The following is a 4,479-nucleotide window of genomic DNA, read 5'->3' as shown; positions in this document are numbered from 1 at the left end:
CAGGGATTTGAACCTGTGGTCAGCTATGTGGCCTTCAGCACTGCAGTTTAGTTTGCTATTGACTATGCCACCGGGGTAGGTCTTCTTTTAATTTTTTCTGATCCGATAGACTATGCAGGACTTTTCATAGGGCGTATGCATGTGTGCGTGGAGGTGAACCTACAGTTCATCGTTAGGGAAGCTTCTGGCAGGCTCTTTTATTTTCTTGGGGTTGTACATCTCTCTTCAGATCACTCTCTGCCACTCCCACGGGGCAGGCCTTTCTCATGTTCTGCACAGATTAGTGTGAAGTGTGGCGCTTCTTCTATCTGAGCAATGCCAAATGGCAGCTCCCTGCTGGTCTTTGCAGTGTACCATTGTCATTTGGTAACTCCCTTTCTGAGAACCTGCAATGACTCCCTACTGGTTTTCTGTCCTGGAAAAATGAAGTTCTCCGAATTTTGTACTTGATCGTACATGGTACAACACCAGCTTTGGAGCACATGTTCAGGGCTCAAAGGCCTGGCACAGTGTCTAGCAAAATGTAGATTAAATGCACGACAAAAATAAATATTTCCTTGTAGCTCATATTTTGGTAGTGTTTCCTGAGTCTACATTATTTCCAGAGAGCCCGAGATCCTTCAGAACATTCATCACTCCACCCATAGCACACTAGACCATGTGGATCAGTGTCCACTTAGGGAGGTTTGTGCAACGAAACAGAATAACAGTGACACTGGTACCTTGCAGGTGAGCAGCCCAGCCCTGTGGCCTTGAAACAGGCCATGGCCTGTGTGCTTGACTCTGCACTGCCCCTGGAGGTCACTCAGTGAAGCCTGTTGTAATCCTGCATCAACAGGTTGGCTCCTAGGTTCCCAGGCTGCAAGTCTTGACCTTGCTTAGGACCGTCTGAAATAGTTTCCATAGACTCTTCGCCCAGGGGAGGACCTTGTAACTCAGTTCTCTAAGACAGGACTAGGAAACTGCATCATGAGATTAAGCAATTGTCAGTAAACCACAGGCAAGCCTGAGTTTGCATCAACAGATCTCAGCCTTGGTCTGGCTTCCCAGGCACGGTATGTGTCTGTACACTTCTTTGGTCACTCGACATTAATGTCCATTGCCTTCGGTGAACATATTAATGTTTTAGCATGGCATCCAAGTCTCTCATGATCTGGCTGCTCCTGCCTCCCCAGTTTTCTCTCTCTCTTTCTCTCTCCCTCTTTTTTGTTTTAAACTTTGTTTTATTGTATTGCACTAAAGGATCAGCAGGATGACTATTCAATGTCCTATGTCATGTAGTTTTAATTGTATTTAGGATTATTTTATTTTATTTATTATTATTATTTTGTTTTAATTTGCTATAGGGCGCATGTGCTCCCCAGTTAGAGAAGGAGGGAGAGTGAGAAAGCAAGCTGCCAGGTCTGGCACTGGAGCCACGTGGGAGTCCAGCGCCTTAACAACCATGCCACCTGTTGGCCCCCTCATTAGTTCTGAAAATCTTAAGTACTGGGACCAGCAGTTAGCATAATGGCTATGTTGCTGAACTCCCATGTAGTCAACCGTGGTTCGAGTCCCGGACCTGGTGGTTTAAACTCTCACTGGGCGAGTGTGTGTGCATGCCCAAGATCCCGAGAGGAGAATGGAGGAGAAGGGATTGCAGCATGGCCATTCCCCCCCCCGGGGGGGGATTTCTCGCTTTCTATCTTTCTGTCTCTCTCTTTCTGGCAAGCACATGTGCCCTATAGCAAAAACCTCTCAAAATTTTTTTTAAAAAAAATCTTAAGTACTTGTGAATTCCTAAGAATACTTTTATTGCCAGATTAAAACAACAAGCATAATAACCAATTTTCTAATAAGTAATGTCTTAAAAATAAAACCACATTTAAAATAATTTTAAATGTGTTCTTCACAAGTAATTCAACATGTATTTTTTTATGTTTGCTTATGCTTAAGACTTAAAGCAAGTATACTACTCTGATGGAAATATGGGAAATCTCTCATTTGATATGCAGAGATGAATTCAAGTTGAAGGGGAAAAAAATTCCACTCTTCTTATTTTGATAAATATATCCATATATAATCATCCACACAACAGATGAAGAAACCCGTGAAGTTTCCCATAAGTTAGATATACACTTTCCGTTCAGCAGAAGCACCTGATATCTACAGCTAATATAGAATTAGATGACATTTTAATAAAACCAAAATGATCCCTGCAAGTTCCTATAAATAAAAGCTTTCAATGGGCTAAGAACAGTCGGCAATGAATGTAGTTGTTGAGTGGGTTCTGCCTGTTCCCTAAGGAGTGCAAGTTCAAATCCATCAACACCAGCGGTAACCATTTTGTATTAATTTATACATAATGTCGTTTAAATTCATCCAAGTATAACACATAAAAACAGGGAGTCTGGTAGGTAGCATGGTGGATAAAGGCACTGGATTCCCACATACATGGCCAACCATGGTTTGAGTCCCAGACCTGGTGGCTTGCTTTCTCACTTTCTCTCTTTCTCTCTGTCTCTCTCTGGTCAAAGCAAAAAATATAATAGTAATAATAATAATAATAGTAAATGAAGTTAAATAAAATAGTTCTTTTAAAAATATGAAAACAGTCTTTCTTTTCTTTCTTTTTTTTTTTTTTTTTTGAGAGGTTTTTGCTATAGGGCGTGTGCACTCACCAGAAAGAGACAGAAAATGAGAAATCACCCCCAGTGGGGATGGCCATGCTGCAATCCCTTCTCCTCTGTTCTCCTCTTGGGATCTTGGGCACGCACTTGTGCCTGGCGTGAGTTTAAGCCACCGCATCCAGGACTCGAACTGCGGTCGACTACATGAGAATTCAACGACCTTGCCATTATGCCAGCCGCTGGTCTCTGAAAACAGTCTTTCTACAAGCTAAAAACGTTTCCAAAAAATCTGGAAACATTTAAAAATGAGTCTTTTTTTGAAGTAACTGATCAGATTCAATAGGCTACTCTTGCGAACAGTGTCTCGAGGGAGGGAATCCCTTATTTGATGGCTTTCTGAGTGCACTCAGCTGGACCGCAGCTTCTCCACGTTGTTCTAAGGTCTCACCAACACGTAGATGTGCTGTAGAGGCAGTAAAACAATGCTAGAAGATAAAAAGCTAACTTGTACCAGCCTTCTCTCGGACAATATGCTAGAATGTCTGCATTCATGGTGGTTGTAGAGTCATAGAATTCTGGTCCTGTCATCGCTGGTTGACTCAAAAGTTTCCAAACATGATATGCCAACAGGGCATACGGAGACCCAGTGTAAGACACTTTGTGCACAGAAATCACGACACAGGAAAGCCTGGATGAGGTAGTCTGGAAGTACAAGAGGATTCAGGGTATTACACGGGTCTATAGGATTCCCATAATCAGTCTTCAGCTCTTCAAATGCTGTCATGTGCCAGATGGCCAAGAAGATGAACATGGCGGTGAGCAGCAGCGGCAGCACGTGGCAGAAGGCTGCAGGCGCGGCTGCCATGGCTGGGGAGGAGGACCAGGGAGCAGTGCTGGTGCCAGTGGAGAAAGATTTTCTCTTATTTTCTCCCCTCACTCCTTCCTTCCAAACATGGCACACACCTAACACACCTGCACACACATGTATGCACACATTATGTGCATGCTATAACCATGTTCAACTTTTTGTAATCCTTTGTTTTAATGTTCTCCCAAGTTTGAGACCCTTTTTAGAATACTTTTTTCTTTTCATTACTTTAATTTGCCCTTTGGGGTTCATATCAAGTCTTCCAAGGACAACCCCACATCCCCCACCCTACTTTGCAGAGTTGACATGGGTGCTCTGTCACACAGTCATCCCTTTGGCCCTACCCAAAACACTGGTCGCACCGTTCCTAACTGTTGGTGGGGTGGTTTATTCTCTCTCCGATGACAGACTCAGGGGGCAGGGGCTATATTTATTCACTGTTGTGTCATCACATTTTGTTGCAATTCAATTTTTTTCCTGAATGAATGAAATTTCCCCCCAAATGGGTTTCTGTTGCAGAAGCAATGAAATAAAGTTAAGATCATAGCTTTAGACTTTCCAGTCCCAGGTCTGATACAAGCTGAGTGACCTGAACCTTAACCTCTCTGGGAGTGGCACAGTTTGTTGGGAGGAGGGACGGCCTAACATCCTGCTATCTTGGCTCCAGGCTCACCAGGACTTGTGTCCACTGAGGGCCAACCTCAGAGCGCCTAACCCGAGTGGCCTGGTTCAGAACAGTCACCAAAGAAATGGGGCAAGACTTCCCTCCCTCCATGAACCACCGCAGTTTACACGGACTGCCCAATAGCTGCTTCTCCTTCAAGGTTTTGTCAATGGTGACTTGATTTGGTTTATATTCTTTAATCGGCTTTTAAAAAAACAAGGCTTAAATCTATGATTTGAGTAGCAAAAAGGGAAAGAAATAAGAATCTGCTTAAATGTCCAAACTCTCTCTCCCTACTCTTTTTTTCCCTAAATTTATTGATTTCTTCAGTGATGAGA

At 43.3% G+C, this 4,479-nt stretch overlaps 1 pseudogene; it reads right to left on the bottom strand.

The window, feature by feature from the left end:
• Positions 1–805: 805 nt before the first annotated feature.
• LOC102470044 (protein cornichon homolog 1 pseudogene) lies at positions 806–3,474 on the bottom strand (annotated as a pseudogene).
• Positions 3,475–4,479: the final 1,005 nt, after the last annotated feature.

This window comes from Tupaia chinensis, unplaced genomic scaffold, assembly GCF_000334495.1.
Source record: "Tupaia chinensis unplaced genomic scaffold, TupChi_1.0 Scaffold000002_1, whole genome shotgun sequence".
NCBI lineage: Eukaryota > Metazoa > Chordata > Mammalia > Scandentia > Tupaiidae > Tupaia > Tupaia belangeri.
This window is presented reverse-complemented; position numbering and strand designations above follow the sequence as displayed.